The sequence below is a fragment of the Mauremys reevesii genome, linkage group 8 (assembly GCF_016161935.1).
Source record: "Mauremys reevesii isolate NIE-2019 linkage group 8, ASM1616193v1, whole genome shotgun sequence".
Taxonomy (NCBI): domain Eukaryota; kingdom Metazoa; phylum Chordata; order Testudines; family Geoemydidae; genus Mauremys; species Mauremys reevesii.
Window position 1 is genome coordinate 23,897,849 of NC_052630.1, and position 12,065 is coordinate 23,909,913.

At 40.3% G+C, this 12,065-nt stretch overlaps 1 long non-coding RNA gene across 1 annotated transcript in view; it reads right to left on the bottom strand.

The window, feature by feature from the left end:
* Window positions 1-12,065, bottom strand: part of LOC120369861 — a 36,486-nt gene that overhangs the window by 2,830 nt on the left and 21,591 nt on the right. Inside the window, exon 3 of the long non-coding RNA XR_005583470.1 lies at window positions 9,789-9,881. This is a non-coding gene — a long non-coding RNA (uncharacterized LOC120369861). The remainder of the gene's footprint in view (window positions 1-9,788; window positions 9,882-12,065) is intronic.

The window sequence follows — 12,065 nt, forward strand, 5'->3', positions numbered from 1 at the left end:
TTTGCCTGTAGTTGGCTTATTTCTATTCTCTTACAATAGTAACTAACAAAGCAAGATTGGTTAATGAAACTTTCTCAGAAAAAAATTATAGGCAAGCTCCTCAGCTGGTATAAATTCCATAAGTTCATTGACTTCAATGGCACTATGCCAATTTATACCAATTGAGGATCTGGCCAAGAGTATTAAAGCTTAATATTAAATGTCTCTTCCTGTGAAGAAACTTGCCTGGCCAGAAAACTGACAGGAAGAGAGTATTGCCCAGAAACTCAACTAGAGCAAGCTCAGAGGGATTATGGCAGGAGAAGAAGAGATTGTGGTCTCAGCCTCTCAAATCCTTGGAATTCAGAGAAAGGAGTCCCGGTCCCATGGACATAGAGATGACCACATGAAGGACTGACCCCACATTCTGCTGCTCCATCGATTACCACGGATATCTCAAAATCACGTGAAGATAGATGTGAAATTTGGTGGAATTGACTGAATTTTGCTTCTGAATTTGCTTGAACAGGAAAGTCAAAGCAAAACAGCATAGAGCCATACAGAACTGAACTAAGCCAGACTAAGTCCTGTTAAGCCACAGTATTTGTGAGCACCCCCTTTTTAAGCATCAGAAATACAGTAGATGCCATAAGTAAACATTGCAGCACACTAAAGGGCAAGATTTTAATATAATCCACTGTGCAGTATTTCTAAATACAATACTTCAAACAAAATGAAAGCCAGAATTTTCAGAAGTGAGTGCATGGAGTTGGGCATCTAGATCCATGCTTACGCACTTACTGCAAATGGGCTGCCTATTTGCAGAGTTATTGACCCCCACCTGTCTTCTCCAGTTCCAGCTGATATTGCCAGGGAACTCCATGAGTTCATCCACTATGGATCTCCTATTAGTGTAAGCTGGATGTTCTCTGTACATCAGAGCATTGCAATTCTGCAAGCAACGCATCTTATGAGAGAAGACTACTTATCCTATGCCCTTCTGACTGAGAAAGCTGGGTTAGGCTGCAAATACCCTTCCTTCACTATATGTTTTAGAGTTTTAGAGGATGAAGGATCTTATTTTTCTTCTGCATGAAGTTCCCAAACAACAGTCTAAAAGTTTGTCTACACAGAGCAGTAATAAGCACTATGGGTGTGTGATTTTTAAAGTGCATTGTGTTGCACTTTGTTTCATGTAGACCCAGCTAGTGTTAACTAAAAATTCCCCAGTGCATTTTAACTTAGTGCTGTTTGAAGCAGTACTACATTAAAGTGCAACAGGGACCTTTTAATTTCCCAAATCTGCAGTGTCTATACATACCAATTAATGTGCAACACTTTAGTGCACCTTTGAAATCACACCTCCACAGTGTGAATTACTATTCTGTGTAGACAAGCCTTAAGATTCAAGCTGTCTAATTAAAAACAAGATTTATTCAGAGAGAAAAATCAGATAAAAACAAGAGAAGCATTGTAGATAACATCTAATTTGATACTCTGAAAAACTCACCTACATGTGATTCTTAGCTCTAGTCCCAAAGGATAAAAAAAATAATAACTTACAGCTACAATTTTCAGAACTTCCCCACATTGGCCTACTCTCTTCAAAGTCAATGGTAAAACCAGGGATGGACAACCTTTGGCATGCAGCCTGCCAGGGTAAGCACTCTGGCAGGCCGGGGAGGTTTGTTTACCTGTTGTGTCTGCAGGTTCAGCTGATCGTGGCTCCCACTGGCTGCGGTTCGCTGTTCCAGGCCAATGGGAGCTGCTGGAAGCGGAGGCCAGCACATTCCTCAGCCTGTGCCACTTCCCGCAGCCCTCATTGGCCTGGAGTGGCGAACCACGGCCAGTGTGAACCGCGATTGGCCAGACCTGTGGTCATGGCAGGTAAACAAACTTCCCTGGCCCGCCAGGGTGCTCACCCTGGCGAGCCACATGCCAAAGGTTACTGATCCCTGGGTAAAACTCACACTGATTTTGATAAAAGCAACAAAGAATCCTGTGGCACCTTATAGACTAACAGACGTTTTGCAGAATGAGCTTTCGTGAGTGAATACCCACTTCTTCGGATGCAAGAAGAAGAAGTGGGTATTGCATCCGAAGAAGTGGGTATTCACCCACGAAAGCTCATGCTGCAAAACGTCTGTTAGTCTATAAGGTGCCACAGGATTCTTTGTTGCTTTTACAGATCCAGACTAACACGGCTACCCCTCTGATAATTGATTTTGATGGGAGCAAAGTTAGTCCAATCTTGAGTACTCTTGAAAATCTCACCAATATTTCTAGAAAGTCCTTACTCTCCAATGAGTTCCTGGCGATCCAGCCTGCCAGTTGTATATGAGGTTGTTTCAACAGCACTACAGGCTGTACAAAGCAGAATAGGTCATGCAGATCCAGGACATCCCACTCTGGTGATTTCAGGAGCAATGGTAGATGCACAGGGCAGGGATTCCCATCCATGAACCCAGACAACACTGTTGATGGTAGGGAGCCTTGGTATAGGACAGTTGTCAGTGTGGTCCAGAGATCAGTGGCAACATGCTCGTGGCACAGATATGACAGAAGTTTTAATAAATTCATACAATTTCAGGAACAGGAAGGCCATTCGGCAATGTGGCCCATTACAGAGGAACAGGTGCTGCGGTACATGCTGTCACTGGCAACCTGTCAACTGGTGTCCTTCACAATCTTGAATCATTGTTAATCAGTTGTGTTCTCATTTCAGATACAGGACTGCTGGCTCTACACATGAGGGTTTGGATCTGTGGGCACAGTATTGTGGTTTGGGTGCATAGACAGGCATCCAGGTTGCGCGAGGGCTCCCAGCTGGGATTCGGTGGCAAAGCATTATTCAGTTGGCATGCACAGAGGGGCATGTTATGGGATCAACTGATACCGCCATTGTATGCTGTGCGGGCGCGTCAGCAGGCACCAGATATATTGGTGATACACCTGGAAGAAAATGATCTGGGAACACTTAAAGGGGTGGAGTTAATGCTTTGAACTAGGAGGGACAAGAAGCAGATCCTGGCAATTTTCCCTGGTATTAACATTGTCTGGTCGAATATGCTTCAGGGTCTAGTGGGGAGCCATGAACCCTGCCAGGGTGGACAAAACCAGGACGTATGAGAACAGGGAAGTGGCCGAATTCTTGTTGCCCTTGAAGGGGACAGTAATTCACATCCTGGCATATTCTATGGGGCACCGTAGTTATTCTATGGGCCACCGTAGGGAGGAGGGGTGCACCTGTCAGACTCAGGTGCTGCCATATATTTGGCAGATAGAAAAGAGGGTACTGGGAGATGTCTGGGAACCCAGCTGGGTGTCGGGAGGAGGCAGGCAAGCTAATGGCTGGTGCCTCCTTGTGGCAGATGTTCACTGCAGGTACTCCATAAATTAAGGCACAAAAGAACAGATAAATGGCTTGGAAAAGGAATTAAGGGGAGGTGCTTGATAATTGAGCGAGCTGGGGGCAGTTGGGGACACCTCTGATTGGTACAGCAGGGAGCCAACCCCCCATCATTATAGTCCACCTTAACCCCTCCTATGAGGGGGTGGGGGTCGGTAAGGTCCCGGCAAGGGAATTGCTGGACGGACCTGGATGAAAAGGGCGGGGGGAGCTGGTGGAATCCCCCCTGGAATTGGCTGCAATTGGAGGTTCCCTGCTGGAGGGACATGAATGGAAAGGGGTGGGGAGTGGGGAGGGGCTGAAAAAGCACATTTTCACCTGCTGGGTTAGTCCCAGATATTGAATAATAAAGTTGCAACCTGATTAAACCCGTATCTAATATCTCCTGTCATTCTTTTGACATAGCCAGACAATGGAAAGTGTAACAAAAAGTTCAAGGTGGAGCTGCCTTTTGCCAGCTTTAGGGGAAGCAGGTGTTTGCTGTGTATTAAGACCTGTTAGGTTGTTTTGACAATGTGGTCTCACCTCTTTACATCAGACACCTCTGATGCATCAAGATTATTAACATTGAAGGGTTTACTGAATTCACTATCTGACTGAGGTTACCATGGCATATCAACAATGCAGTGTGTAACCTCTTGGATGAGAATCAAGTTTTTAAGGGGTGAATTTTTAATCCATTTTTTTCTTCAAATTAAACAAAATTCAAACTCAGGGTTTCCACACTGAAAGGTTAGTGTAATAACTCAGGCTGTTGATTAATCACAGTTAACTCACGTGATTAACTCAAAAAAATAACCTTGATTAAAAAAATTAATCGTGATTAATTGCACTTTTAATCACATTATTAAACAATAGAATATCAATTGAAATGTATTAAATATTTTAAATGTTTTTCTACATTTTCAAATATATTGGTTTCAGTTACAACACAGAATACAAAGTTTACACTGCTCAATTTATATTATTATTTTTTATTACAAATATTTGCACTGTAAAAACGATAAACAAAAGAAAGTATTTTTCAATTCACCTCATACAAGTACTATAATGCACTCTCTTTATAGTGAAAGTGCAACTTACAAATGTAGATTTTTTTTTGTTACATAACTGCATTCAAAAACAAAACAAATAATGTAAAACTTTAGAGCCTACAAGTCAACTCAGTCCTATTTCGTGTTCAGCCAATCGCCAAGACAAATAAGTTTATTTACATTTATGGGAAAGTATGCTGCCCACTTCTTATTTACAATGTCACCAGAAAGTGAGAACATTCACATGGGTCTTTTGTAGCTGGCATTGCAATGTATTTATGTGCCAGATATGCTAAACATTTGTATGCCTCTTCATGCGTTAGCCACTATTCCAGGAGACATGCTTCCATGCTGATGATGCTGGTTAAAAAAAATATGTGTTAATTAAATTTGTGACTGAACTCCTTGGGGGAGAATTTTATGTCCCCTGCCCTCGTTTACCTGCATTCTGCCATATGTTTCATTTTATAGCAGTCTTGGATGATGACCTAGCACATGTTGTTTGCTTTAAGAACACTTTTGCTGCAGATTTGATAAAACGCAAAGAAGGTACCAATGTGAGATTTCTAAAGATAGCTATAGTACTGAACCCAAGGTTTAAGAATCTGAACTGCCTTCCAAAATCTGAGAGGGATGAGGAGTGGAGCATGCTTTCAGAAGTCTTAAAACAGTGTTTCTCAAACTGGGGCCGCTGCTTGTGTAGGGAAAGCCCCTGGCAGGGTGGGCGGGTTTGTTTACCTGCCCCCTCCACAGGTCCGGCCGATCGCCGCTCCCACTAGCCACGGTTTGCCGCTCCAGGCCAATGGGAGCTACTGGAAGTGTCGGCCAGTATGTCCCTCGGCCTGCACTGCTTCCAGCAGTTCCCATTAGCCTGGAGCAGTGAACCGCGGCCAGTGGGAGCTGCGATCAGCCGGACCTGTGGACGGGGCAGGTAAACAAACTGGCCCGGCCCGCCAGGGGCTTTCCCTACACACGTGGCAGCCTCAGTTTGAGAAACACTGTCTTAAAAGAGCAACACTTCAATGCAGAAACTACAGAACCCAAACCACCAAAAAAAAAATAGTCAACCTTCTGCTCGTGGCATCTGACTCAGATGATGATAATGAACATGCATTAGTCTGCACTGCTTTGGAGCATTATCAAGCAGAACCCATCATGAGCATGGAAGCATGTCCTCTGGAACCATGGTTGAAGTATGAAGAGACATATGAATCTTTAGCAAATGATGTAAATGGCTTGCAGCGCCAGCTACTACAGAGCCATGTGAACGCTTGTTCTCACTTTCAGGTAACATTGTGAACAAGAAGTGAGCAGAATTATCTCCGTAAATGTAAACAAACTTGTTTGTCTGAGCAATTGGCTGAACAAGAGATAGGACTGACTGAACTTGTAGGCTCTAAAGTTTTACATTGTTTTATGTTTGAATGCAGATTTTTTTGGTACATAATTCTACATTTGTAAGTTCAACTTTCATGATAAACAGATTGCACTAGAGTTCTGGTATTCAGTGAATTGAAAAAAATACTTTTTTTTTCAGTGCAAATATTTGTAATAAAAATAAATATAAAGTGAGCACTGTACACTTTGTATTCTGTGTTGTAATTGAAATCAATATTTGAAAATGTAGAAAACATCCAAAAATATTTAAATAAATGGTATTCTATTATTGTTTAACAGTGCGATAAATTGCGATTAATTTTTTTAAGTGCATGATTAATTGTGATTAATTGTTTAAATTGCTTGACAACCCTAGTAATAACAGATTATAACACCTCCCTGGCATATTGCAGTATCATCTTTAAAATACATATTTATCCGATTTTTGTATATGAATTGCACACAAAATAAAACACCATTCTTATAATAAAGTTAAGAATGTAGGCACAGGTCAGGGATCTGAGAATATATTTAATTGGTTGTGTTCTCAGATATTAGTGGAATTGTACTGATTTAGACCAGCTAAGAAACTGGCTCATTCTCTTTCAAGGATGTTTATGTTAAAAAATATTAGAAATGCAAGAAATTCAGAGTTAAGGTTGCATTTCCATGAATAGCTTCACTGCTCTGGTAGAGCTAGGAGAATGTAGTATTCTCAGATTATTTTAGTAAGTATTGCAGAGTTTGATTTTAACAGTTTGTCTTAAGGAAATCTGTGTGTTTGAGTAGACATCTTTGTTAATTAAAAATATACAATGCTTCTTCATTTGAACTTTTGACTCTTATGAATGGAGCATAACCCGACTATTTTGGATGTGTGAATTGGAAAGCGAATCTGTAGTGAAGTACATTTTTAAGTAAGTTTACTATAGCAAATCTGTAGAGAGTACACATTCTACTGCAGCATTACAACAATTTTCCATCAGATTGGGACTCTAGGGCTCTCAGTTGCCACTTTCATTATGGAAAAGTGTACTACTGCTACATACTCTTGCACTGGGTTTTCTGACTGTATACAGTCCACATTTGTTCATGTTAACATATGCACCTAAATTGACTAATCTAACCAACGTTCTGCTTTATATAGTTCCTCTAGTAAAAAAGGATCCCGAAGTATTTCAATAATATAGAAATATTCAGGATTCACTCACCAGCCATAGAAATTAACCCACATCTGGAATGGGGGCAGGGAGGGGAAGAAAACACAGCAATAATATACGACAATTTAGAATGAGAAGTGAAGAAGAATACTATTAGTATCTATGGGAGTAATTTAAACGGGCAGCATTTATTTACCCAATTTAGATTTGTGCCAGGGACCTGGGTTTAACATCCTACTCTTGCAAAAAGTGCCATGGGATCTGAAGCAGTAAACAGTCATGACTTTGGTTTCATGTCTCTTCTGTAAGAGAGGAAAAAGTTTCCTGAAGTCACATTTACACTAATATTGTGGCTTGAATAACTACCTCCTTACTATCATTATATAATAGCTTGGGATTTATATTGTAGACTATTGTGCAGCTGGGTGGTGCCATGAATAAGATAAGTTAGTGTCATAAGTTAATTATCATCCCATCACAACAGGCTACAGTAATGGCAATAGAAATACAAACCTGAATTTCTAGTATCTCAGCGATGCTGTGCAATACTTTCATCACATTATTTTGGAACCAGACAGTGTTCCAAAGGGAAAAAAATCAATCCCAAGCATAACCTTTGTTTTTTTTTACAAAGTAAAAGACATCAAAATCAAGAGCATAAATTTTGATAAAGTCTTAGGTTCAATAGGTAGGAAAAAGTGAAACCTAAGCAACATGAAAATGCAGTTAATTAAATATGGCTCGTTCAAAAAGTAAATAAAAGGATGTCTATAACTAAACTATGGCATGTCTCATTTATTTAGAAATATCTAGAGATAAGGGTTAATAATAATTCTCTTGTGTAGTGTAAGTCTGCTTCTTTATAACTAAATGTAGTGTACTTAATACCAAGAGTACTAAGACAACAGGCTGTTTTACTACTGCCTCTTAAAGTGAATTACACAAAGAATGAATCTCAAGAGACACTAACCAACGATAAAAGGTAAATATTGCCTCTAAAGAATGTCAGACAAGCCATTATACCTAACAAGTAATGAAGGTTATTAGCTATTCTTTTATCTATCAAGCAAACATTCCTGCCAATTATAATAAAGGGATTTATGACAGCTGAATTGTAGGGTCAGTGGAAATAGTGAATTATCATTCATTCATTTTCAAAATATAATTATACTTGGATAGTATATTACTAAAGTGGAAGGGCCTGCTAGGAGGTAGATGATTGCAGCATGTTGAACATAAAGCCAACGCAGCAAAAACTGAATGTTTAAAACAACATAACTTATTACTACTATTATTATTTGCACCGTGGTAGCAACAAAAGGCCTCAAGAAAGATTGGGGTCCCATCGTGTTAGGCACTTTGCAAACATCAAGTAAGCTACATTCCCTGTCTTGGAGAAAATATATTCTAGATAGTGTGGCAAGGCACCTTCTCGGGCTCACCAGCCTCAGCTGCTTTTTTGCCTTAGCGAGACAGACCGCCTACCCCCTGCAGCAGTCTGTCCTGAGTTTATCACAATGGGCAAAGGATCGGAGAATGGAAACATAATTATGCTCATTTTATGGAGAAAGATTAAGTGACTTGATCAAGGTTACTCGGGAAGTATAGGACAGAACTGTGAACTGAACCCAGAATTCTTGAATTCCAATCCAGTGCCCTAACCACAAGATCATCCTTCATAGAATTGTCGAATCATAGAAGTGCAAGACTGGAAGGGACCCCGGTAGGTCATTTAGTCCAGTTCCCTGAACCGAGGTAGGATTAAGTAGTATCTAGGCCATCACTGACAGGTATTTGCTCCACAACCTCCCTAGGCGATTTTTTCTAGTGTTTAACTAGCATTACAATTCAAATGTCTCTTGTCCTTTTTTTTTTCGGTATAGCCAAACAATGTCCCTTGCTGCAGTTTAAACTCTTTATGTCTTGTCCTGTCATCAGTAGATAATAAGAATAATTTATCTCCCTCCTCCTTTTAACAATCTTTTACATACTTGAGGACTTATGTCCAACCTTGGTCTCCTTTTCTCCAGACTAAATAAACACCGTTTTTTCAATCTTTGCACATAGATCATGTTTTCCAGATCTTTAATAATTTTTGCTGCTCTCCTTTGGACTTTCTCCAATTTGTCCACATCTTTCCTGAAGAGCGGTGGCCAGAACTCAACACTATATTCCAGCTGAGGCCTTATCAGGGCTGAGTAGAGTAGAAGAATTACTTCTCGTGTCTTGCTTAAAACACATCTGCTAATACATCCCATAATGATGTTTGCTTTTTTTGCAACAGTGTTACATTGTTGACTCATACTTAGCCTCCTCTCCATCTGTATTTGTTTAGAGAAAGTTTAAAAAAAAATTAGGAAATATCACTTAAAATGGGTCAGAGGGAGGGAAAGGGGACAAGGAGCGATAATGGATAAGTTTTGAAGTTGTGTTATGGAGGACACCAACAGGATCATAAAATGTCACTGAGTAACACTCTTCCCAGTGGCTAATATCATATATATGCAAGCAGTCATTAGATCCTTTCTACAATGAAATTCACACATGCTTCAGGAAAATGATCTAAGGAGGACTAATATTCTGTTTCATGCATCCAGTTTTAGGATCAGTGGGTGCACATTTATATCATCCAGAGTAATGCTATACAGTTCCAGGTTTGCACAGATGTAAGCAAGAAAAGAATTTGGTCCATTTGTAGGAATAAGTATATTTGTTCTCTCTGGCTAGAACTGGAGGAGGAAGCATTAGAAATCTCAAAAAGAAACCTTGTTTTCAAAAGACTATCAGCCCAATTTTGCAGAGCTAAAAGAAGATGTATATCACAGTTACCTTGACATAACAGATTATGCAGCCCCCTTGGATAGCACACTGGACGGAGACTCAGGAAACCTGCGTTCTAGTTGTAGGTCTGCTGTGGGCCTGCTGTGAAATGAGGAAAATGATATTAACCTCCTTTGTAACCTGCTTTGAGATCTACCGATGAAAAAGTATTTCACAAGTACCCGATATTATCTTTATTTCTTGCTTAATATCTACAGTCCCCCATCAGGGATTCAGGCCACATTCTGTTAGGCACTAAGCAACTGAGAAAAAGAAAGACATAATACATCGATAAAAAGAAAAAATCATATCTGATGGCTGAAAAGCAATAATAAAGTTCTGTGTGTTTGCATAAATTAGTAGTCTCAATGGTCAGGTGTGTCATATAGCTAGCCACCAGCCAAACCAATGCAGACTGTAGTAAGTTGCAGGCATTACGACACAGATAGGTTTTAAAGAGGAATTTAAAAGAAGATAACACAGTAGCTTAATTTTTTTATGGGGAGTTCTTTATAGGCATAGTAAGGAGGCGTGGGAGAAAGCATGACAGTATCTGACACTGGGGTCTAGTGTAAGAAGTTTAGGCACTTTGAAATTAATAAGTGCATAGGCAGTTCAAACTAATGGCAACTTCCTCTTTGTTCAGGAAGTTTCCTTTAGTTCGGAAACCACAGCAGTTTTAGAATTTACCTGCACTTTAGGCAAACATCCCAATGTTAAAATGCATAATTAAAATGTTTTCAAACTGTAGTTTACTACTCAGTTTGCTGCACTCGTGCGGATATTCCTGAATCTGCCACTTCGGATGACTAAAAAGCTGCTGTCTACATTACGCATCCTCTGATGCTCACGCCACTGGCCACTGTAATGCAATAGGTCAAGGGGCACACTTAGACAGACATGCTAAGATGCAGAAAATCAATTTTGGAGTCCAAAAGGCAAAACTACTGACTCAGGAAATTACTAAATACAATCAGTTGCCCTGTGGCACTGGAGTCTTCAGAAAAGGATACCATGAGGGAACTGCACAGCAAGTGTGAAGTAAAATCCTGTCGCAATTCACAGAGAACAAGATTTCCCTTTCATTGGCTGTAACTATTGTCAGGAAATGATGGAGCATGGATATGTATAAACTACTTTTAAAAACAGAACTCTTTTTATGACTGGTACAATACAGAGAATGTGCTAAAGCTATTTACTCTTAGATAGACATGCATTAGCCTTGGGATGATGCCAAAGGCAAATTTGCTCCAATCCCTCAGACAGAGACAAACACCTACAAGATCTTTATCAAGCATTTTTAAAACTACAATACCCACCTGGGGAAGTGAGGAAACAGACTGTCAGAGCGAGACGATTACCCAGAAATCACCTACTACAGGACAGGCCAACCAGGAAAATAACAGAACATCATTGGCCATCATGTACAGCTCCCAGCTAAAACCTCTCCAGCACATAAATCAATGAGCTACAACCTATCCTGGAAAACGATCCCTCCCTCTCACAGACCTTAGGAGGCTGGCCAGTCCTCACTTACAGACAGCCCCCGAGTCTGAAGCAAATACTCACCAGCAACTACACACCACATCACAGAAACACTAACCCAGGAACCAATCCCAACCACATCAGCCACACCATCAAGGGCTCATTCACCTGCACGTCTACTAATGTTATATATGCCATCATGTGCCAGCAATACCCCTCTGCCATGTACATTGGCCAAACCAGACAGTTCCTACATAAAAGAATAAATGGACAAAAATCGGACATCAGGAATGGTAACATACAAAAGCCAGTAGGAGAACACTTCAATCTTCCTGGACATTCTATAACAGATTTAAAAGTAGCTATACTTGAACAAAAAAACTTCAGAAACAGACTTCAAAGAGAAGCAGGAGAACTAAAATTCATTTGCAAATTTAACACCATTAGTTTGGGCTTGAATAAGGACTGGAAGTGGCTGGCTCATTACAAAAGCAGCTTTACTTCTCCTGGAATTGACACCTCCTCATCTATTATAGGGAGTGGACTACATCCACCCTGATCAAATTGGCCCTGTCAGCACTGGTTCTCCACTTGTGAGGTAACTCCCTTCTCTTCATGTGTCACTATATAATGCCTGCTTCTGTAATTTTCACTCCATGCATCTGAAGAAGTCAGGTTTTTTACTCACAAAAGCTTATGCCCAAATAAATCTATTAGTCTTTAAGGTGCCACTGGACTCCATATCCGTTTGGGTAATATCCCGAATTATGTGCTGCATATTTAAATAAAAGTGCAGGGGGT